Raw genomic sequence first — 24909 nt, forward strand, 5'->3', positions numbered from 1 at the left:
CAGGGGTGAGCAGCATTTCATTCATTTTTCCACTGTGATCCACCAGTCATGTAACTCTACCAGATGGGCACAGAGAGTTCTTTTGGAAACCTAAGATATCTCAGGACCCATTCCTGCTTCCAAACAGCTCATAGGTGTGTAGGAGAGAAGTGATAAGGAAATAATAGATGAAAAAGTGGAGAAATTACAATGCAGTATAGTAAGAGTTATCCTACCATACAATGAGTCAATAATTAATGAAAGCAAGCAATAAACACACCTGCAACTGCTTTTATTTTAATACAGTTACATTGTTAAAAAGCAAGGCTTATTTTGAAAATGGAGTCATACCTCTTTCTGACACTGCAGTACTCTTCACAAATGTTCCTCCTTAGGCAAATTAGTACTTCTTATGTTATAATGTCAGAGGATGCGCCAGCTAAAATCATAAGATTGAAAAGAAAAATAATGATCGTTGAGGCAGTCCAAAAGGGTCATGGGAATGTAGCAGCCCTAAATATAGATTCAAAATGTATGATGGAACATCAAAGGTTCACTGAAAGATTTAGGGCTTGTCGTTGAATTCCATTACTCTTTTTTTCCTTCCATCCTTTCCCCCCGCCACGTTCCCAGAGGGAGGACTTGCAACTCAGACCTTGACTAGTCACAGATGTTTGCTGCCACGTGTCTACAACATTTGTATCTAGAGATGAACACAGTGTTATATTCCTCTCTATGAAACAATATTTTCTCTTATAAACATTACTGATGAAGTTCAAAAGGGAAAATAATTTGAAAATTTCTATTTTTAAAAAAACCCAGTTCTCTAGAAATGGGATTTAGAATATTATAAGTTATCAAGTATATCTTTCTGGGGTTGTTTAGGGACAGTTTATGGAAGAAAAACATAAATCTCTTTCTAGTTTTGTGATGGCTCAAAGAACTTTGCCTACAAATTTATGAAGATATTTGGCTTATACACTTTCACAGGTCAATTGTTGTATAATCTTCATAGGCGTTTTAAGGAGTATATTTCTCTTCTTCAATTAAACTATATCAGATAATCTGCAAGAGTACAGTAAATCTCTAAGAAATGAACAACAGGGGCTTTCTTCAACAGTACAACTGGAATATTTTTCTTCTGAGCATCTGCTGTCTCTGGCAGCCTTCATTCTTGTCAGCAAGGTCTCAAGAGAGACTGGTCACTTTTCTTTATGTGTGGTCCCAGTGCCAACAAATAAACACTTTTCTGCAGTTTATTCATAGCTTATAGTTTATTCATAGCCATAGTTCATTCATAGTAGTAACTGGGCAAAACTGTAGGAATGCTACTGAGTAACAAGGAAATGAAAAAGAAAACAAATGCAAAAATACAAAACATAATATAGCTTTTCATTTTTTGCCAGTTCTGTGGCTTAAACTCAGGGCCTCGGCACTGTCTTTGGACACTTTTTGCTCAAGGCTAGTGCTCTGCCACTTGAGCCACAGCATCACTTTCAGCTTTTTTGTGTGTATTTGGTACTGAGGAATTGAACCAAGGGCTTCATGCATGCTAGGCTAGTGCTCTACCATTAGACCACACTTCCAGCCCCCAAATATAATTTTAAAAGCAGACCCACAACTTTGATATTGCGTCTGGAGTCTATTCCATACCCAGACAGTCATTTTCAAAGCTTCCTCAACTTCTCTGTCCTTAAGTTGTCCCTGTTTCTTCAGATAAGCAGTGGGTAGTGTGGGTTACAGGTAGAGAACAGTTGACTATTAAAATTTAATCAGCTGGGGCCAGAAGTTCCTGCCTTGCATGCATGAAGCCCGGGTTTCAATTCATCCATACCATATACGCAGAAAAAACTGGAAGTGTGACTGTGGCTCAAGTGGCACAGTGCTAGCCTAGAGCAAAAAGTATGCAAGGAAACTGCCCAGGCCCTGAGTTTCAGTTACAGGACTGGCAAAAAAAAAATAATCAGCTTTCCTCAGATCTCTATGTATTACCAAACGTATACTGATTGAAAACAATGCATAAAAGCCTTTCTAATCCCAAAATATGATTTCACTCATTATGTAACCAGTGAATATTTGTCACTTTTCTGCACCACAATGTAGTGGGATTTTAGTCCCAATATTTGAGATAATCTCAATCTATAGCTGTCTCAGAGTTCTCACCTTTGCACATAGCAGGTGTTCAATAATTTCATTCATTTTACTGTTTTCCTTTACAGTTTTTGTGGGGGAATATTGTCTCTGACAGCATATTCTATCAATATTGGAAGCTACCATTCATATTAAGATGACTGGTTGGATGAGATGAGGTGACAAATAACAGTATGAATATGTGATTTTTATTATATTTTTATTAGTGCACATTAATTATACATTGATTCTATAATTTTATACATGTCTATAATGCACGGTGACCAGATTTACAGCTTCTATTCTTCTCTCCCCGCCCCCAGTTTCTCTCTCTAGTTCTTTGGCTTGAATTCAGGGCCTGGGTGTTGTCCTTGAGAATTATTTTCCATAAGGCCTCAAGCCTAGTGCTCTACCACTTGAAGCCACAGCTTCTGGCTTTTTGGTGATTAATTGGAGATAAGTGTCTTGTGGACTTTCATGCTCAGGCTGGCTTTGAACTGCAATCCTCACATCTCAGTCTCCTGAATATCTAGGATTACAGCTGTGAGCCATTGGTGCCTGGCACCCTATTTTCCTTTTATTAGTTGTTAGTAGGTTCTTTTATGCTATTTTCCTACAACATGTAGTTTACTTCGAACATATTTACCCTCTCATTACCCTACCCTTGTTTCATCTTCTCTCTCCTCCTAGTTTCTCATGAGTAGGCTGCCTTTTGCATGTACATCGTATTACTGTTTTTTAATTTAAAAATAGGTCTAGATTATATACATAAAATAAAATCTGTTGATATTTTTATTTTAGTGGTGTAAAACAGGAGTTACTCAGACTATATTCAGTTCAACTCAAGACAGGTCAATAAATATTTACAGAATTATTATTACAAGGAACAGTATACTCTCTCCATCAGGCCTTAACCTCTTCTGAACCTGTTAAAATAATCAAGCTCTAGTGAACAAGGTAAGTAGCAGTACTCACAGATATTATAATACAAGTTCCCAATTCATATCCATACTCTATTTAATTTCTGAAATGGAATTATATGCAAACAAGAATCAATTTTCCACTTCTTTTTTCCCAGTCCCGGGCGTGAACTCAGGACCTGAGCACTGTTCTTGGGCTTTCTCAAGGCTACAGCTCTACCTCTTGAGCCACAGCACCACGTCTGCCTTTTTCTATGTATGTGTACCGAGGAACCAAACCTGAATCTTCGTGCTTGCTAGACAAGCACTCTACCACTAGGCCAAACTCCCGGCCCCAATTCTCCACTTTTGGGCTATGTATGGCTCAGATAAAACTAATCGTCCAGAGGGGCACCGGTGGTTCAGGCCTGTAATCTTAGCTACACAGAGGGCTGAGATGTGAGGATTGCAGTTCAAAGCCAGCCCGTGTAGGAAAGTCCGTGAGATATTTGTCTCCAGATAATCATCAGAAAACCAGAAGTGGTGCTATGGCTCAAGAAGTAGAGCGCAAAATTACTGATGGCTCCTGGTGCAGTCGTGGGGCTTGAACTCTGGGACTGGGTCCTGTCCCTGAGGTCTTCTGCTCAGGCTAGCCATCTACCACTTGTGCCACAGCGCAAGGAAGGAAGAAAAAAGAAAAGACTAGACAAGAAAACTAAGGAAAGGGGTGGGTTGAAGGGGATGATAAGTTTGAAAGGGGTGATAGTGATCAAGACACATTATATTCACGAACTGCTTTTGGCAAATGACACCTGTTTGTACAATTGCCTTCTTTTTGTTGGTTGTGGGGCTCTCTCTGAGCGCTTGGGCTCAAGGCAGGGCTCTACCACTTTCAGTCATGGTGCCACTTCTGGCTTTCTGGTAGTTAATTGGAGATAAAATTCTCATGGACTTTCGTGCCTGGGCTGGTTTTGAACTGCGATCCTCAGATCTTATTCTCCTGAATAGCTAGGATTATAGGCATGTGCCACTGGCACCAGGTACAACTTCTTAAAGATAATAAAAATTTTAAAAAGAACTAAATTATAAAAAGAACTAAATTAAAACATTGGCTGACTTGAGGTAATCAATTTTCTATATTTTGTTTCAAAATAAAAAGGAAGGATGAGGGGCAGGAGTGTAGCCTAGTGGTAAAATGCCTGTCTAGCATGCATGAAGCCCTGGATTTAATTCCTAGGTATCACATACACAGAAAAGGTCGGAAGTAGTGCTGTGACTTAAGTGGTAGAGCACCAGCCTTGAGCTGAAGAGGTCAGCGACAGCACGCAGGCCCAGAGTTGAAGCCCCATGACTGACAAAAAACAAAAACAAAAACAAAATAAGAACACAAAAAAACAAGAGGAAAACCTTGCATGGAGAAAGATAATGGGTTTTGTGGAAGGTCTGTCCAAATGACAGGCAGAAGATGTGGGTCATACCTCTGGCTGTGGTAGATGATTACATGATATTGGGGAGAATTGCTTCATCTTTAAGATCCCTTCCCTTATTTGCAGTACACTAAGTTTATACCATATGATCTCAAGAGTCCCTTCTAGTTTCCCAATCTGTAAATCTATAAATGTCAGGGTACTTTTTTTCCACTTAAGAGCAAAAAATATAACTGATCTACAGCTTCAGCAAAGAACAGACCTGTTTCCTGCAACCTTGACTTAAGACAGTTGATTGTTCCCTGAGCTTCCTCAGATAAATATCTAAAGGAAAAGGTGGATTCCTTTGTGAATACATAAGTTGTACTCAGGACACAGACCTGGTCAAGCCTTCCAAATGTAGCACAATATTTCTACATTTGACAGTGGTTTCTAAGCCAAGGGCTAATCATAATTGTTTAAGTTTGCTCTAATTGCCAGGACTAAGTTCTTCCCCCTCCCCTTTTTTTTGCCAGTCCTGGGCTTGAGCTCAGAGCCTGAGCACTGTCCTTGGACTTTCTCAAGGCTAGAGCTCTACCACTTGAGCCTCAGCACTATTTCCGGCTTTTTTGTATATATGTGGCACCAAGGAATTGAACCCGGGTCTTCGTGCATGCTAGGCAAGCACGCTACCACTAGGCCAAACTCCCAGCCCCTAGTTCTTCCCCTTTTGCAATTATGGCGTCTCTGGATTTGACAGTAGCAGCACCATTCTTCAGGTCTTTTAAGTGAGAAATTTCTGAAATTATCTTCGTTAGTGTTTCTCTCTCTCTCTCTCTCTCTCTCTCTCTCTCTCTCTCTCTCTCTCTCTCTCTCTCTCTCTCTCTCTGTATCTCTCTCTCCCTTTTGCTCTCTCCTTGTTTTTCCCTCTTGTCCCCACTCACAAATTGTGTAGTTCATTTCTGCATAGTGTCTAGTATTGATGCTGCATTTGTTCCCCCTTGGTCCTACCATTTCTGTGCCCCCACTTACCCTTTGAAACACACATAAGCAAACAAACAAGACCAAAGTAAAGAAAACAAAAATGGCAACAAAGAAAATCAAACGTTTTGTTTCCATTTCTTGGAGTTCATTTTAATGAATATTATTTTATGTGGTCAGATGCACATCACTATTGCACCTATGTTATCTCTCCTAAGAATATGCTCCTTTGGTTTCACTCTGTGTGAATACATAGAGACCCATATAATTTATCATTCCTAAGTGTATTATTTTCTTTCATCATCCATTGTGTTTACTTGTACATTTATAATTACTTTCTAGTTACCACAAATGAAGGAAATCATACAGTCTATGTTTCTTTGGGTCTGGCTTACTTTGCTTAATAAGTTTTTTTCCCCAAGTTTTTCCATTTTCTTACAAATGGTACAATATAATTCTTTATGGTAGATGAGTAGAATTTCATTGTGTGTGTATGATATATATATATCATATATACCATATAAATGCCACATTTTCTTGGTCCATTCATCTACTGAGAAGCATCTGCGTTGATTCCATATCATGGCTATGACAATGCTGCAATGAACATGTTGGACTAGTAGCTTTAGTGTGGCCTTGTTTGTGTTCTGTTAGATAAATGCCCAGGAGAGTAATTGTCAGGTCATAGGGGAAATCTATGTTGAGTCTTCTGAGGAGACTTCATATGTCTTTCCAGAGTGGTTGAACAAGTTTTATAATTTGTTTTATTCCAACAAAATACAACAAGTAGCTGACACTTGTGGCTTACATCTGAAATCCTAGCTACTCAGGAGGCTGAGATCTGAGGATTGTGCTTTGAAGCCATCCCGAGGAGGGAAAGTTGATGAGACTATTACCTCCACTACACTACTCCTGCAAAACCTGGAAGTCGAGTTGTGGCCCCAGTGGTAGACTGTTAGCCTTGGGCAAACGAGCTCATGGACAACACCCAATCCCTGAGTTCAATCCCCAGGATTTGTACATATACAAAGAAGAAGTTATGAATTGAATAAAATTAGGTTGATTGAACAGACTTTGCTCACACAATTAAAAGCCTGAGGTCTAATTATAAATAGAATAAAATAAAATGTCTGCTGAAGCTCATCTAAATTACCCCCATCATACTAATTTAATCAATTAGACAAAACCTACTAGGATTTGGCTAAAAAATTAAAGGATAGGTCTGGAAACTGAGTTTTAAGTTTTAACTATGTTTATGCTTCCTATCTTTTTGTTATGAAGAAGCTTTTAAACTTGATGTAATCCCATTTGTTTATTCTGTGTCCGGTTTGCTGAGGCCCAGGAATTCTATTCAGGAAGTTCCTGCCTATGCCAATAAGTTCTAATGTTTCTTCAAGTCTTTCCTGTTGATGTTTCAAGATGTCACATCTTACACTGATGTCTTTAATCCACTCTGAATTGATTTTAGTACATGGTGAGAGTTAGGGATCTGGTTTCAGTCTTCTGCATATGAATGTGCATTTTTCCTCCCAACACCAAATGCTGAAGAGGCCGTCTTTTTTTTTCCAACACGGGAGTGTGGCCTATGGTAGGGTGCTTGCCTAGCATTCATGAAGACCCAGGTTTGATTCCTCTGTACCACATATATAGTATAAGCCGGAAGTTGTGCTGTTGCTCAAGTGGTAAAGCTCTATCCTTGAGAAAGACCAAGGACAGTGCTCAGGCCCTGAGTTCAGTACCCAGGACTGGCAAAAATAAATTAGATGGCTGTAGGTATGTGGGTTCATTTACGGGTCTTCTAGTTTATTCCACTAGTCTTCAGGTCTACTTTGTGTGAATATCAAGCTGTTTTTGTTACTATAGCTCTGTAATAAAGTTTGAAGTGTGAAATTGTGATACTTTCAGCATCACTTTTTTTCCCCTCAGAATTGCTTTGGCAATTCAGGGCTGTTTGGATTTTTGGTAGGTCTATAGCTAGAAAGGTAGTTATAAATTGCTTTCAACAACAGTTTAAGTATTTAATAAGTCTTAAGAAATTAAATTGGATTTGTAACAAGAAGAGCTCTTTAGTGCCTTTAAAAACTTTAGATTTCATAATGAAATAGAAAAACAGGATAGTTATATAGCTTATTACTTCATATCAATTGTGTGTAACTTCATTCAAAAATACTTTCAAGTGTCTACTATATGTACTTGGCTTAATCATTCCTTCTTAGGAGAAGGAATACGTTTCACCATCTTCATGTTCCCAGGGCTTAGAACAATGTGAGACTTCAATACATGTTTCTGACTAGCCTTGAATAGGTGGCTTGAAGATGACACCCGATTCTTGTTGATCTAGAGGTTGTATAGCCACAGTGTATTGGCCTTTGCCTGCCTGTGATTAATATCCATGGTAAAAAGCAAAAAAAGGGGGAATTATGCAGATGTCACCAAGTTTTAGGTGGTTCTTAGAACTCTAACTTTGAAATTTTAAATGTGGGATAGGGGATATATCTAAGGTGAATACCAGGCTAGTTGATGCCATTTATTAAAGACCAGCCAAGAAATGTGATGTTTAGTTGTAAGTGGAGCTTTAAAAATAATGCTGGGTCGGGTGTGGGGGCTTATGCCTGTAATTCTAGCTACTCAGAAGGCTGAGATCTGAGGATTGAGGTTCAGCCTGGGCACTAAAGAAACTCTTATCTTAGAAAACTGGAAGTGGTGCTGTGTTGGGAGCCGAGTGCAGTGTCAGGCTGGCCCATGAAGCTGCATCACTGAGTAAGATAACCACACAAAGAAATGAGCTGTCATGTATGATGCCTTTCCTTTGAACTTTGAGCTATATCATCGGTATTGTGAATCACTTTCTGCTGACATTTGATTATCATTATGTACGAATGTGTTTTTATGACTCTCTGCTGACACTTGATTATCAATGTAACACCTGACAGGTTCTTGTTTTGTAGAGACTATATAAGACCAGAACAGGAAATAAATGACCGCTGCAGTCTTAAGCTTACAGCCTTAGGCTACAGTCTTGGGTTGTAGCCCTCCCGACCCCATCTATTAATTTTTATTTTCTCATCCTCACCTCCTAATCAGGTATCCTGCCTTGCTGCCGGCTGGCTCTGGCAGTGTTGTGGCTCAAGGGGTAGGGTGGTAGCCTTGAGCTGAAGAGCTCAGTAACAATGCCCAGACCCAGAGTCCAAGCCCCACAATAAAAAAAATAGAGCTGGGTTCAGTGTGAAGAGAAAGTAAGAAAAGTAGTTTGGAAAGAAATGCGTGAACTAATTCACAAAAATCATAAAAGGTTTACATACCATTCTAGAGAATTTGAGCTTATCCTAGGAGAACTCCTCTAGGTAGTGGGGCAATAAAAGAAGATTGGCCTATAAAAGAAAAAGAAAGTGCCAAGATATGACAGCTGAATTATGATTTGCTGTAGCTTGGTTGAAAGCGAGGCCAAGTTCCTTGGAAACAGGGATTGCAAGTTCAAATTCTTACTTTCAACTGTTTTAGTTTCCCTCCTCTAGTATCTCTCCACAAACTTGGGAGATAGTAGTTTGCTTTTATAGTAGGAAAAAGTGAATGGGTGGTAAGATTCTATGTGTAGAAAATTATATTATTAATCTATGCCAGTAAAATGTGCCTTTTTTGTGGATTGTGGGGCCTGTCCCTGAGCTCCTCAGCTCAAGGCTAGTGCTCTGCCACTTTGAGCCTTAGCACCACTTCGGGTTTTCTGGTGGTTAATAAGAGTGTCACAGACTTTGTGCTGGACTAGTTTTGAACTGTGATCCTCAGATCTCTATCTCCCGATTAGCTAGGATCATAGGCATAAGTCACCTTTTTTAATCTCAAGAATAGTTGCCAGTTTGAACCAGGGGGATTTTTGTCCCTTTCTGATGGGGCTTGAACTCAGTGCTTGGGCAATGTCCCTTAGTTTTTTTGCTCAATACTGGTGTTCTACCACATGAGCCACACTTTTACTTGCAATGATTTGTCTATCTGAGCCAGCTTCAAACTGCGATTCTTAGACCTCAGCCTTCTAAGTAGCTAAGATTTACAGCTGCAGTTACCAGTGCCCAGATTCAGAAAGGATTTTTGAAATCCTGATCCAATAAACATTCATATGAGAAAAAAACCAGAAATCTGAGGATGAAAAGAGGGTGGCAATGACTAGCTCAAAAAACCAACTGTTTATAAAAAAAAAACCTGTTTATCTCCCTTATCAATGACATTGTTCAGGTAGTTGAGGTCATCCATCAGTGCAGCCAAGTCTGAAATGTCAACATATGGTCCTTAGCTCTTTGTTTTTCTGTCTCTCTTTCATTGCTATAAAGTTAATCTAATTCTGTATTAACCAATACAATTATACAACCAGTTAGAAGGAAAATCCAAGAGAATACACACTTGCAATTCAGAAATAATAGAATGAATTTATAAATTTTCATATACAGAACTGGAAGGGCTAGGACAGACAGGAAAAACAAATACCCCTTTTCTTTCTTGGCATCCTGGTCAAGTTCAATGTGGATAACTCAAACTTCTCTCAGCTATACACTACTCACCTCAATTCTTATTTTCAGCTGCCTACTAGGTTATTATTAAATTCACATCACTTGGCTTTTTTCTTAATTTCAATAATCTCACCTTCCACATGAATTTACTCAACTGACCTTTCTGGTTGTTTTTCACTGTTAGCAAGTCTTCTAGATATGGAAGCATAGAACTTAGTAGTCATACTTGAGTCCACCTGATCCTTATCTTCCTTATCGTCTTATCCCTCATCAAGTTCTGTTGAGTCTTGTTTTGTAATACCTGACCTTTTTTTTTGAAATCAACTTAGTTAATATCCTTATTTCCCCATGCTTTGGTTACTTGAAGAAACTTGAGCTCTGAATCATTTTTTGCCCTTAGATGTTCAAAGAGATGAACCTGGGAGCCTGAGCAGGTTTACTTAAAATATTTCAACATTCGGGTTGAAGTTGTTATTTTTGGTGAATATTTCCATTTATGTGGCTCAATTATCTTATTTATTTCAGTACTGCAATTTATTCATTTTTATAAGTATTCTTGCATGACTATAATTTAGGCAGACAGTGAGCATAGTATTGGGTGCCAATGTGTTCTTTTCCATTTTTTGGTGTGTTTTTGTCTTCTAATTTGGGCAATTGAAGAAGAGTAGATGTGTAGTTCTAAGTGCTCTTGAGTCATAAAGTACTTAACTCCACAGAGAGAGTGTTTAGGGTGTGAAGCAAGGCGTATTCTTTTGTGTGGAAACCTGGATGACATTGTGAAGGAATATAAATAATTATATAGAGGGGGACTGGATCGTAGACACCTCTAGGAAGATACAGTCTAATAGAAAGAAACCTGAAAAGTCAGAAAGAAGGCAGAGGATTGTATCTCTGATTTGTAAATCAATGAGAAGGTAGGAAATAGGGTCAGACATCATTCACCTGTTGAGGAAGAAAGGGAAGGTGAAAAGCTGAAAACAAAAGAAAGCATAAGTGACTTGGTGGGATGGGGGAGCATTCCAAAGTGATCAGAGACCGATTGAGAATCCTAAGACTCAAGGATTTGTTTGACTCAAAAGACTGTTGGGCTGATTATGGTGTTTTTGAGTTGAAAACAGAAGAGATTAAATGATTAAATCTGTATTTGGAGGTCATTTTATGAGTCTATTTAGTCAAGTGCTTCCCCAAGACTTCCTTTACCTTTCTAGTAAATGTTGTGTATTGAAAGATTGCCAACAGAGGTGGGGTAACTAGACAAAGGCCAAAGAAAAAGAGGAAGTGGGGGAGGCACATATATGCTTTCTCCACTTCTGTTGAGCAACAAGATGTAGGAACCTTACACTTTTTGAGAGTGCAGCTCAGTTGAACCCTATTTTTTTTAGAAGTTGAACAGTATTTAATTCATTACTACATGCAGTGGATAAATTGAAAGATCAAATACAATAACCCTTAGTCAACATATTACTGTGATGAAGTTACTTCCTGCCATGAATGGGGAAGAATCCAGCTGCAGGAACAGGGTTTGATGATAGAACCCACTGCTGTTGTTAACGGTCCAATACAAGTCTTCTCATTTTCCAGTATCAATCTGCTTTAATCTTGGTAATAGTGTTTTCAATGCACACTGTAGTTCTTGGGGATGATAATATTTGGAAGGAATTCATTTAGGGGAGTCAAATAAGGAGTGCAAATAAATGATTGCCCACAGAATTAGAAGCCAAAACATTTTTTATTTGAACCCTATTTTTATTTGGTCAAGTCCCTAAGCCTGCTTTTTTTCTCTGTGTAGTCTTTGATTAGTTTTTGGTATTTTGAGGGTTGTAGCTTGTTATCAAGTGAAAGAAGTTATTGTGCTGTTCAACATACAAGTCTGAGATCAGAGAGGTCAGGAACTATGTTACATTTTTTGATACAGTGGACATTAAGTCATTTTGGATAGACATATAAACGAACAGGATAATCAACAATTGTGATTGCTTTTTAAATTGTACAGCATGATATAATTTTTTATTGTTTTCTTCTAACTCACATCAGGATCAGCTTAAGACCTTACTCACTGACACTCACTTTGACACTTGACAGCCCATCCCACATTCATCTCTCTTGTAACTTGTATTGTTTAAAACAATCTCTGTCAATAAGACAGTATTCTGCTACCTTGTGTTATATTTCTAACATGTAGTAATCTTGTCTTCCTGGGTAGATTATGAAATTCTAGTGGGTAGGAAAAAAATCTTGTCCTAATTTTTTTATCTAGTCCTAATTTTAAATACTCAAGACCTCAAAATCTAGAGCATCACAGACTTTTCCACTTAAGAAAATATATGGTAAGTGTTTATCAAATGATTTGAGTGGAGCAAAAGTACCTGTACTTCATGGAGATTTAATTTGTATACAATATGCTTATCCTAAGACTCCCACTGCCTTTTTACTAATGTAATACAAAGATCTTGGAAAGATGGGCTGAGAATGTGGCTTAGTGATGGAGAGCTTGCCTAGCATACATGAAGCCCTGGGTTCAATTCCTCAGTACCACCTAAATAGAAAAAGCGGGAAGTGGCATTGTAGCTCAAGTGGTAGAGTGCTAGCCTTGAGTAAAAGAAGCTCAGAGACAGTGCCCAGACCCCGAGTTCAAGCCCCAGGACTGGCAAAAACCAAAGATCTAGGGGTGGGCACAGAAAGATTCTCTGGTCATTATTATAGATCTATCAACCCAGTAAGTACTTTTCTTACTTGGTATTTCTGGAGATATGTTAGCAGTTTTCTTACTGGTATTAAAATCTGCAGGAATGCTGATACTGTTTAATCTTTTAAAAATTTTTATAGCTATTGTAGAGTTGATATATAGAGGGGTTACAATTACAAGAATCAGGTAATGAGTAATGAATAAAATTCTTATGAACTATGTCTCTCCCCTTCCCTCACACTCTCCCTTTTTTTTGTTTCATTTCCACCTACAAGGTGTACAGTTCATTTTCCACAGTGTCTAGTACCACTATTATATTTGTTCAGTTTTGTTCCATCCATTTTTGCCAGTCCTGGGGCTTGAGTTCAGGTCCTGAGCTCTGTCCTTGGGCTTTCTCAAGGCTAGAGCTCTACCACTTGAGCCACAGCACCACTTCCAGCTTTTTCTTTTTCTTTTTTTGCCAGTCCTGGGCCTTACACTCGGCCTGAGCACTGTCTTTGGGTTTTTTCCAAAGCTAGAGCTCTACCATAGCACCATTTACAGCTTTTTTCTATGCATGTGGTACCAAGGAATTGAACCTGGGTCTTCGTGCCCCACACCTCTGGCTTTTTCTATGTATGTGGTACCGAGGAATCGAACCCAGGTCTTGCTAGACAAGCACATTAGGCCAAACTCCTGGCCCCAATTGTTCCACATTTTTTTTCTTGGTTGGTCATGGGGCTTGAACTCTGGACCTGGGTGCTGTCCCTGAGATTTTCAGCTCAAGGTTACCACCCTACCCCTTGAGCCACAGTCTCATTTCTCATTTACTAGTGATAATAGTCTCACAGTCTTTAGTGCCCGGGCTGGCTTTGAACCAAGATCTTCAGATCTCAGCATCCTGAGTAGCTAGTATTACAGATGTGAGCCACAGCGCCTGGCTTGTTTCACCTTTTTTCGTATCCCCCGACCCTCCTAAATATAAACAAACAAGACAAAAGGAAAACAAAAACGGCAACAATGGCAATTAAAATTGGCTCTTGTTTTCTTTTCTTGGAGTTTTCTTTTCTTGTATGATCATCTGCACAAATCTATTGAGCCTTTGTCAACCACGCCTATGCATACCCTCCTTTGACCTCAGTGTGTGAATATCTAGAGTCCTATATAATTTATTATATCCCAATGTGTGTGTGTGTGTGTGTGTGTGTGTGCATGTGTGTATTTTTTAAGCCACTAGAACAACCATGTTAACCATGTAGCATTATTTACCATAGGCAAGAATCAAACCATATGTCCCTCAGTGGATGAATGGATTAAGAAAATGTGGTATACATACACAATGAATTCTACTCACCCATCAGAAAGGATAATATTGTACCATCTGTAAGGAAATGGAAACACTTGAGGAAAATTAGATTAAGCGAAGTAAGCCAGGGCCAAAGAAATAGGTAGTATGGTTTTCCTCATTTGTAACTGACCTTTGACTATAAATATATAAGTAAGCACAATGGATATTATATTGACAACAGTTCTCAAATGCCTCATCGGCAGTAGCTTAATCTTTCTGGTGAGAACATCAAACTTATCACATCGGGCAATTCTGTTATCTAACATCTAGAATTTCGACATGGGGTACCACCAAGACTAAAAGTACCTTAGACTGGCATTCAGAGGTAATGACAGAGTAAAACTGTGCCTCAAACAGAGAAATCAGATTAAAGTGATATATAAAACCAGACCTGAAGGAAATGCAAGTTATAAAAAGGCAACGGAGATCTTGATGAGAACATGAGTATGGGTATGTGGTGGGGAGGGTATTTCCACCTCTGGTTAGTGAGAGAAATGTGTTTCAAAAAGCCTATAGAGTTTTGAACAGTTTATGAGGACTAATCAGGGACCACCTGTGGAATCTGTACCTAATTACTTGTGACTTGGAATCCTTTGGAGCTCTGAGACATTGTCTACAGCTGAATCTGAGGCCTGCCCCTGATCTCTTTATATTAAAAGATGTCTCAATCTTGGAAGCAAGACAATTTTTCCCAAGGAAATATTTTTTTTGTTAAAGATCCTGTCTTAAAGAAGAATTCAAGTTCAGTTTAAGCATAAAAGTTAACCAACTTAATCCTGGTGCTACAGTTTCATGCCTGTAATCCTTACTACTCAGGAGGCTGAGATTTAAGGATAGAGATCTGAAGCCAGCTTGGAAAGCCAAGTCCTTGATATTCTTTTTTGTGGGTCATGTGGCTTGAACTTGTCCTGAGCTCTGTCCCTGAGCTCTTCAGCTCACGGCTACCACCATACCCTTGAGCCAAGCCACACTTCTTGTTTTCTAGTGGTACATTGGAGATAAAGAGTCTCAGGTCCTTTTGTGCCCAGGCTAGCTTTGAACCTTGATCTCAGCCTTCTGAGTAGCTAGGATTACAGGCTCGTGAGCCACTGCATTGGCTAAGTCCTTGATATTCTTATCTGCAATTAACTACCAAAAAGCTAGAAATGGAATTGCTGCTCAAAAAGTAGAGTAATAGCCTTGAGCTAAAATGCTCAGGGATAGTACCTAGGACAGGCACACAAAAAAGTTAAAAAATCTTAAAATGAGAAGAAACTTTTTTTAAATATATTTTTTATTGTAATTAATAGAAGGGTTACATGGTATTTGCCAGATAAATGGTGCCTTAATTCCCACACATTGATACCCTTTCACATGTCGTGGTCCCCATTTCCCTTCCCCTCTCCCCCACCCCTCATCTTGTTTTCCCCCGTTCCCTATCCAATTTCAGATAACCAAATACAATTATGTCCGATATATCAGGTAATAAAGTGAGATAGTGTAACAATATGAGATAACCAAGGGACAGTAGAAGTGATGAGAGATAACATAGTGCCTTAAGAGAAGAAACTTTTAATATCTTAGGATGCCTAGAGGCTCCTATGATGCTCTTTGGAGTACGTGCACAGGATGTGTCAGAGAAGTTTGAGTGTTATTGTGGTTAGTTAAATTCCAATTTGCTTTAGAATTCATGACAGCTCAAAAACAATACCATACAAAAACAAAGGCTATTCAAATCTTGTACTGGAGACATCACAACAGGTGATCCCTAACTGGATTTTTTTCCTGTTTTTTTGGGGGGGGAGGGAGCAGGAAAGGAGATTGATTAAAAACTAAAAAGAAAATCTGAATGTGCCAGGAAGTTTTAGTTTAGATCTCAACTCTTTTGCATCAGTTATATTAAAGTAGGACCTCAAATGTCTGGGATGTAGTGATTCCATAAACACTAAAATAAGGTAATGATACTTTATTCACCAAAAAAGAAACTAATTACATGTTGAAAGGTCTAAAGGCCTATGTTTCCTTTTTTCTAAAAAAAATATTGTAATATATAGAGGGGTTACAATTATATTCACCAGACAGTCGGTGCATTATTTCTCACACATTGATACCCCATTTCCCCCCACCCCCTCCCAATTGTCTTGTTTTTCCCCCTTCTCTTTCCTATTTCAAATAATCAAACGTATACCATATACCAGGTTATACAGTCAGATACAGTAACAATATGAATTAACCAAAGGGCAACAAAGGAGAAGAGAAACAACATAGTACATTAAGAACAAGAATCACACAAGATAAAGTTCTTGTTTCCATATCCTAGAGATCCTTTCATTTAATCTCATCCTATGTGACCTTATGAATCTAGATTTTGCACTATTGTAATCCTCTGCTAGGAGAGCCCTAGATGTGTACTAAGTATTAGCAATGAGGGAAACCATTGAGCCTATGTTTCTTTGGGTCTGGGTTACTTCACTTAATATGATTTTTTTTCCAAGTCTTTCCATTTCTTTCCAAATGGGGCAATGTCATTCTTTCTGATAACAGCATAGAATTCCATTGTGTATAAATACCACATCTTTTTGATCCAATCATCTACTGAGGGGCATCTGGGTTGGCTCCATATTTTTGCTATAGTAAATAGTGCTACAGGGAACATCATTGTGCTAGTAGCTTTATTATGTCCTTGTTTCTGGAAATTTGGGTAAATGCCAAGTAGAGGAATTGCTGGATCATAGGGGAGTTCTATGTTTAGTCTTTTTTGAGGATTCGCCATACTGCTTTCCATAGTGGTTGAGCGAGTTTACACTCCTACCAACAGTGTAGTAGTGATCCCTCCTGACCACATCCCCTCCAGCATCGGTTGTGATTAGATTTCTTGATAATGTAAGGGCCTATGTTTTGTCCTTGTTTTGTTATTTATTTTTCTATGAGGTCTTCTCCCAGACTGATACCTTTCAAAATCTTCAAGATTTTTCTTTCCCTTCTCTGTCATATGTGTCTGCACCCCTTCACTATCCAGAAGGACAGATGGGACAGAGAAAAGGGAGAAATAGTAATAAGATAGAATGGTACAACTTGTATTTAAATATATCCCTTTGAAGAATGCTTTTAAAGATTTTCAAATTAGTATACATTAATTGTAGAAGAAGTGGATTTTATTGTGACATTTGTATACATGCATACAATAATACACCAAACTTATCTGTTGCTTTCTCTCCTTGCTCCTTTTAAGAACATGAACAGGTTTCACTGTTCTAGTTTCATACATGAAAACAAGTAACTCAGACCATTTTCATTTTCATTCACTCTCTGTTCACCTGTCCCTTTCCTGCTGATACCTATACCCTCAACAGAGCCTATTTTACTTTTCCAACATTCCTTTCTTTTTGCACGCGAGCACGTGCATACATGTGTGCATGCGTGCACGTGCACATACACATGCATATACACCAGTCCTGTGGATTGAACTGAGAGCCTGGGTGCTGTCTCTTAGCTTCTTTTGCTCAGGGATTGTGGTCTACCATTTGGAGCAACTCCACTTCTAGCCTTTTGGTGGTTAATCTGAGAAAACAAGATCATAGACTTTCCTGCCTAGGCCAGCTTTGAAGTGAAAGATTCATGCCTCAGCCTCCCGAGTAGCTTGGATTATAGGCATGAGCCACTAGAGCCTGACATATTCAAGTTTTTAATGTGTATTAATTGTACCAGGGAATTTCACCATGGTGTTTCAGGTGTAATTATGTTATAGTTTAATCAGATGGCCTTCTCTTTGGCTTTGTCATTCACTGCTCTAGTCTCCTTATTTGATTATCAGCTTTCATTGAGATTCCTTATGTCATCTTCATACATAGTTGCAATGTATTGTGAATTCATAATAAAAGGCAAAAGTAGTTGTCATGTGAGGGTATTTTAAGCATTAGGATTGTCACTTGAAATAATGGATCTAGGGACATCTGTATTTATCTAACAAGATTAAATGTCCTTTGCCTTTTTATAGGAAGAAGGATACAACCACTACTTGCTATGAATCTGAAAGACTTTATAGCAGTTGTGTTTCCTCAGTGCAACTAAAATTGCTGTTATGACTTCATGGTTTTTGTACGGTTGATTCATATGAATGTATCTCTCAAGAGTTTGGTTATAAGTAGGAAGACTTTCTCTTACTAGCCCTTAATCTAACCACATAAATGTTCATGTTGTCAGAAATCTAGCTAACACATGTGAGGGATTAAAAATGACTTTTGGTCTTCATATTCTAGGGAGGGGTGCATGTTTGTGTATAAACTCATGCATTATAGAAATGTGATTGCATCAAACTTATGGTTTCACAAGAATAAAACCCAGACTCTTTGTGACAGTGTAGTAGAATATTGTATTATAGCATTCTGAAATTACTGTAATTTTTTTAGTCTTTACTTTTTAATCTTCAGAATTAATGATCATTTTTGCCAGTTCTGGCCTTATGCTCAGGGCCTGAGCACTGTCCTTGGACTTTCTCAAGGCTAGAGCTCTTCCACTTGAGCCTCAGCACCACTTCTGGCTTTTTTCTATATATGTAGTACCAAGGAATTGAACCCAGGACTATCGTGCATGCTAGGCAAGCACTCTACCACTAGGCCATACTCCCAGCCGAAAATTAATGGTCTTAATGGAAATAATAGCTACTGAAAACACAGTAAATAGTTTGGTCCCAGAACTATTTCTCAAATAGTACTTTAAAATACTTTGCCTTTTGGAATTCCCACGGACGCATTCAGAGGTGCTATTGGAAACCAGAAAATTGTCTCTCACTAATAGTCTCTATGATGAGGATGAGATTGGTGAGAGATAGAGTGAGTTACTTGGCCTGAAAGTGATATATGGAGCAGGAAGTAGCTAGCTTTACTCCTTATACAATTTAATCAATTTCATTATGAATTTCATCCTTCTGGAATGAAGGGATTTTACATTGTTTGCATAGTGATTTGAATATTCATGTTGCTTTCACATTTGTCATTTTGATATTTTAGAAATACTGGAGCTCTCAAACGTTCCTCTCTCAAGGCTATTTTTATTTTGTGATTTTTTTCCACGCCTCAAAAGGAAATTTAAAAAAAAAAAGGAAAGTGAAAAAAAAATACTGGGGCTCAGAAACTTGTTACTAAAGTTCACAGCTGATTCAAGTGTCAAAGCTTCTAGTTCTGTGTTGACATCTATGGTACAACATAATTAAGAGCAGCTCCTGCAAGGCTCTGAAGAATGTGTAACAGAGTTCAAGGTGGAAAACAGCTCAAAGCAAAACTTCCCAATGCTTACTTACGTTGCAATAACAACATTTATTTAGTACCCATAATGTGTATGAAACATCATGCTAACATTTGTAGTGTGTGAGTAGTATAAAAAATAAACAACCTGCCAGGTGCTAGTGTGTTATGCTTGTAATCCTAGCTGCTTAGGAGAATCTGAGTAATGTGGTTCCAAGTTACCCAGTCAGGAATGTCCATGAGATTCTCATCCCAGTTAACCAGCAAAAAGCCAGAAGTAGAGGTATGGTTCAAGTGACTGAGCACTAGCCTTGAGCAAAAAACTAAGAGACCAAACCCAGGCCCTGAGTTCAAGCCCCAGATCAGCACACACACACACACACACACACACACACACACACACACACACACACAGACACAACCTGCTACCATCCCACAAGATATATGTAGTTTGGAGGAGAATAATTATATATGTTTTGGGGGGTTTTGTGTTGTTTTGTCTTATGCTGGTTCTGGGGCTTAAACACAAGCCTGAGTAACGTGCTGTTCCTGAGCTTTTTGGTTCAAGGCTGGGGCTCTACCCCTTGAGCAATAGGTGTACTTTTAGCTTAAAAAATATTTTTAAAGATCTGTATTTTTTTATGGGTCATAGGGCTTGAACTCTGGACTTGGGCATTGTCCTTGAGCTATTCAGCTCAAGGCTAGTGCTCTACTACAGGATCCTCAGTGCCAATTCTTGGTTTCTGGTGGTTAATTGGAGATATAAATTTCATGCACTTTTCTTCTCGTGCTAGTTTTGAACCGTGATCCTTAAATATCAGCCTCCTGAAGAGCTAGGATTACAGGCATGAGCCAACAGTGCCTGGCAACACTTTTAGCTTTAATTGGAGACAAGAGTCTCATAGATTTTTCCTGCCATGGCTGACATTGAAATGCAAGACTCAGATCTTAGCTTCCTGAGTAGCTAGGATTATAGGTGTGAGCCATCAGCACCTAGCTATTTGTACTTCTTTTTTTTCTGTAGGCCTTTTACTTTCTTTGCCTGAAGATGCCGACTTTGACCATTTCTTTGATATTTTTTCCCAGTCCTGTGGCTAATACTCAGGGCCTGAGTACTGTCCTTGGGCCTTCTTAAGGCTAGCGTTCTGTCACTTGAGCCACAGCACCACTTCCGGCTTTTTCTATATATATGTGGTACCCAGGAATTGAACCCGGGTCCTCGTGCATGCTAGACAAGCACTCTACCACTAGGCCAAACTCCCAGCTGCTTCTTTGATATTTTTACACTAAACACACTTTCATTTTCATGGCCCTGCCAGAACATACTCCAGATTTAACTTTGATCTCCATCTTTTGCCCACCATTCACATTCATTGCCATTGTTTTCTAACAAACTGTTAGACATTTGTCCTTGTATTCTTGTTATCTCAAACTCTTATTAGTGAAAATCAGAACTCAGAAGTTCCCTACAACCCAGTTCCACCTCCAAGTTACCATTTTTTACTATAGGTTTAAAATTTAGAGGCATTTCTAATTTCTTCCTATCCAGACTGCCTACATCTAATGACTCACCAACTTCGATTTATTCTTCTTTAAATGTTTCATGAATTCTTCTGCATTCCATTCCTACTGTCACCAGCCTAACCTAGAGTCTCATTATCATCTACCTTTTGCCTTCAGTTTTCAACAAATGTAGTGAAGCTGATGAAATTCTATTAGACTCACTTGATCATTAATTTTTCCTGTTAGGCCCTTACATATTCAAAGTTTGCTGACAGTTTTCCTCTAGAAATTACCTGGAAGTCAGTGTTTAACAATCTGCCCTCCACGAATTTGTCAGTTATCTTGCTTTTAGGCTTGCCTTTCACTGAATTCATTTGCCATTTACAAAAACAGATACAGGTTTATGTCTCATTTAAAAAAATAATCTGTAAGTTTTCTATCTCCAGTGGTAGAGAGTGTGTTTTCTTACCCAGTGGTAGAGAGCGTGCCTCACCTTACTTTGTGTCACAGGTTGGGCTGAACATCTGTAATGCTTGTTTTACTGGATTACAGCAAATCAAGGTATTTGAATAGGAAAATGAGAAATAACAAAATGGATCAAAGTAGAAGTCCATATAGAGTTATGTAAATTGGGAGATTATGATAGTTACCATTCATGGTGTGGAGTTCACAAAGTTGATTGTACCTTAGAAATCATTGCTTGCCCAGTACGACCCCTCATTATCAATGATACTGCAAATGCAGATTTTTAAAAATCATTTTTCCATACCATGGAAAATGCTTGCTTATATTTCACATTAATAGTTGATAAATCCAAATTAACATTTTTGTTAAAATAAGAGGAAAAGGGTAATGGAAAATGACAATTGCTGATTCTGGATTTGGAACATACTGTTCCTCACTTTAGCCTGCAAATTTTACTTAACGTACCATTTGATTCTGGCATACTGTCTGGCTCCTTTTTTGTTTGTTGTGGGGCTTCAACTCAGGGCCTGCATGCTGTTCCTGAGTATTTTACTCAAGGCTAGTGCACTACCATTTTGAGCCACAGCTTAACTGCCACTATTGTGGTGGTTAGTTAGAAATAAGGGTCTCATGGACTTTTTCTTACCAGAGCTGGTTTCAAACCATGATTCTCAGATCTCAGTCTCCAGAACAGTTAGAATTACAGGCTACTGGCTGGCTCTTAAACTGACTTATTTGTTGCTGATCCTGGGATTTTAACTCAGGACCTAGGCATGGCACTGAACTTATTTCCTCAAGGATAATTCTACCAATTGAGCCACAGCTCTACATCTGGCTTTTGTGAGTTAATTGGAGATAAGAGTCTCATGAAATTTTCTTCACAGGCTGGCTTTGAACTATTATATTCAGATCTCAGCCTCCAGATTAGCTAGGATCATAGGTATGAGCCACCAGGGCCTGGCCCTTAAGGTGACTTGCTTATTTGCAGGACCTGATTGGCTGGTGTCATCAATATTTAGATAAACTGAGGAGTATAATTTTGTTAAGGAGATAGATGTACATATATGCTGTGTAATATAAGCAGCTGTGAGTTCTAATTGGGCTATTAATAGTGAAATAATACAAATTTTTGCTGGTACTAGGGCTTGAATTCAGGGCCTGGGCATTGTCTCTGAGCTTTTATTTTTGCTCAAAGTGCTCTATTACTTGAGCCACAATTCAGTTTCTAGCTTTCAGTGGTTAATTGGAGGACTTTTCATGCCCAAGTTGGGTTTCAAACTTTGATCCTCAGATCTCAGCCTCAAGAGTAGCTAGGATTACACACATAAACTACTGGCCCTTGACTAAAGAAAACATTTTTAAAACTTGCTGCAATAGATAAGATAAATTTAAAGTGTATGTAAACTATGAAGAATAAAAAACAAAAAGGGCATAAATTTCACTGATATAAAATATAATGTAGCCCATTATATTTTATAATCATTTGTAGGATTATAAATATTGTTATATTTAAAATAGTATACAGATAAGTCTGTTATATTTTAACAAATCTGACAAATGTATGGTGTTATGACTTTCTTTGAGTTTTAGGTTTCCAAACAACTTGAGAATATTGAAAGGTAGAGAATTTACAGAGATACAGCCCATCAGCCCATTGTTTACCCTTGAAAACAACCTTACTAGAAAAAAATGCTCTTGACTTAAGATATTGATTTCAATATCTGAATTTTGGGCTCTTTGTTAACCTGGTCTATTTTACATATATGTAAACTACAAATTGCTTATAGAATGTTCTTATTCTTATATTTTTACATTTATAGTTGGGAGGGCTTTCTTTTGATAATCTGAAGTGGGAATTCACTCATTTCTAGATATGACAGCATATTTTAAGAAAATTTCTTAACCTCTATCTGTCTCTTTTTTCCTGGTCAACCAGAGACAGTAATACTTACCCTGTCTAAATTGTAGACTTTTGAAAGACTCAAGTGGGATAATGAGTGTGAAACTACCTTGTGAAAATGCCATGTCTTTCTTCACGGCTTTATCTTCTACATTGTTCACTTTCTTCCCATACTGAAGGAATCTGCTACTATATTTGAGAAATCCCATTACCTCCCCCCCAAAATGAGATTCTAAAACAGACTGTACATGTCTGGCTTCATTGTAAAAGTGCCAAGATCTTGGGGAGTGTTCCTTCCATATTTTGCCACATTTGAGCGCCTAGCAGAAGCAGTGAGCAATACTTGTTGACAGGCTGGTTAGATTAGTAAATCTCTGGGTGAGAAATAAAGCAAAAAAGATTTTAACAGCATAATTGAAAACAGGCACTACAGATTAGTGATCCCTTAAACTCTGGGGAATTGTGCAAAAATTGATCAGCCGAATTTTACCACATATTATTTGGGTTATTAGTATACTCAATTCTCCTTACCTCTTGTCTTCCAGTTTCACAGTTCAGATCCTTTTGCATTTGCTCTCTGAAGTAAGTGCCAAGTCTTCAGCAGATCCAATCTACCCACGATGGTTGAGCTGCAGAGTAAGTCTGTATACCAGGAAAGGGTCTAAAAAGGCACTGTATTCATAGAGTGCCTGCTCTTTAGGCAAGCTATTTTGCCAAGCTAAATTGCTGCTCTTTTCAAGAAGGGAGAGGGCAGGGCAGAGTACATTTGCTAGCCAGTAGATACTGATTCTTCTTCCTCTTTCTGATTAGTTGTTAAACTTATTTATAAAGCCAGAGTTCAGCTTTGCTAGCGCAAGGTGGGGGAGGGGAAGGAACAGAGAGGGACAAAGAATAGAAACTGGAGACTTGGCAGTTTGTGTGTATAAATGAACTTTTATCCCTAGCTGCAGCAAGAGAATCTTCAGGAAATCACACAGCTGCTGTAAAATGGAAAGTAGGGAGGAGTGTATGCTGTTTGGCTTAGTTCTCTCTTATTTTTATGACTGGAGGGTGGTTAGATTATTTGTAGGCGGGGAAAGATAATCCTACTGGTATATGCTAATAGAAGTGGCATTATGTGAAACTCAATCTTCAGCAAGATAAATTTCATCTTTTTCCCCACTTCCTTTTGCCCTTTTCCCCCTACACCCTTTCTCCCTTTTTCTGTCACATGTGGCTCTGTCACATTCTAAAAAGCAAACTCAGGCTAGAGTTTGGCCTAGTGGTAAAGTGCTTGCCTAGCATGCACGAATACCTGGGTTTGATTCCTTGGTACCACATACATAGAAAAAAGCCGGAAGTGGTACTGCGGCTCAAATGGCAGACCACTAGCCTTTAGAAAGCCCAAGGACAGTGCTCAGGCCCTGAGTTCATGCTCCAGGACTGGCTAAAGAAAAGCAAACACATCCTTTTCTAATGTGTTATGTCCCAAGAAACAAGTGCCACATAGATTGAGCTGTGTTTCTCAAAATCTTTATAAAAGTACATTTCCTTTATTGAATTAAAAGTACGATTTTGACCCTACTGAGAAGTTCTGGAATGATTAGATTTACAGTTAGTGGTACTGTGTTAAGGATCAGGGGACCAAATAAACATTTTTGGCCTTTGGCTGCCACAGAGGAATGGGGGCTGTGGCATCCTCAGCTTATTTTAGAGAATAGGGAAATAGCAATCTGATATGTGTTGATTGGATCTTGGGGTCAAACTTTGATGTCGCAAGCCAAAAGGATAAGATCATGTAAGTTGGTTATATGCATCATCTTGAAATGTATTATGAAAGTTTTCTATGAGAATAGGTATTCATATGTTTATTTTAGCATTTTGCCCTCATAACTAATAACTAGTTTGATAGACTTGTCAAATGTAAACCCAG

General features: G+C 38.5%; 1 protein-coding gene across 2 annotated transcripts in view; it reads right to left on the reverse strand.

The window, feature by feature from the left end:
* The window catches only part of Cysltr1 (cysteinyl leukotriene receptor 1), a 34080-nt gene extending 10186 nt beyond the window's left edge, over window positions 1-23894 (reverse strand). The window contains exons 1-3 of one of the 2 annotated variants that reach the window (XM_090327032.1): window positions 23529-23894; window positions 8698-8766; window positions 331-418 (exon numbers count right to left, since the gene is read on the reverse strand). The gene's annotated coding sequence lies outside the window, so the exon portion shown is untranslated. The remainder of the gene's footprint in view (window positions 1-330; window positions 419-8697; window positions 8767-23528) is intronic. The other variant, XM_090327031.1, reaches the window with a different exon arrangement.
* Between the last annotated feature and the right edge of the window lie 1015 nt (window positions 23895-24909).

Source organism: Megascapheus bottae, chromosome X (assembly GCF_031878675.1).
Source record: "Megascapheus bottae isolate mThoBot1 chromosome X, mThoBot2.hap1, whole genome shotgun sequence".
NCBI classification, from domain to species: domain Eukaryota; kingdom Metazoa; phylum Chordata; class Mammalia; order Rodentia; family Geomyidae; genus Megascapheus; species Megascapheus bottae.